Source organism: Histoplasma capsulatum, genomic scaffold (genome assembly GCF_000149585.1).
Source record: "Histoplasma capsulatum NAm1 scaffold_5 genomic scaffold, whole genome shotgun sequence".
Taxonomy (NCBI): Eukaryota; Fungi; Ascomycota; class Eurotiomycetes; order Onygenales; family Ajellomycetaceae; genus Histoplasma; species Histoplasma mississippiense.
Genome location: NW_001813978.1, coordinates 1,568,423 through 1,568,682, shown reverse-complemented (window position 1 = coordinate 1,568,682; position 260 = coordinate 1,568,423).

The following is a 260-nucleotide window of genomic DNA, read 5'->3' as shown; positions in this document are numbered from 1 at the left end:
CTCTTCCCGTCGTCTCACGCTCGTTTACTTTCCCCATCTCCCATCTCCCCTTTATTCGGTCCTTTGTGGGCTTTTGTCGACTGTCGCTGTCCCTTACGATCCTTCTGCTTCTTGCTTTCCGCATTCTGGATACTATGTTTTTTTTTGGGTTTCTCTCCACCCTTCCCTCTTTTAATATAATCGTGCCACAACCAAAAAGATCAGGGGGGTGAGTCCCGTTTTCGGTATTCCCAACTCCCAAAAATTCAATATCCCAATCA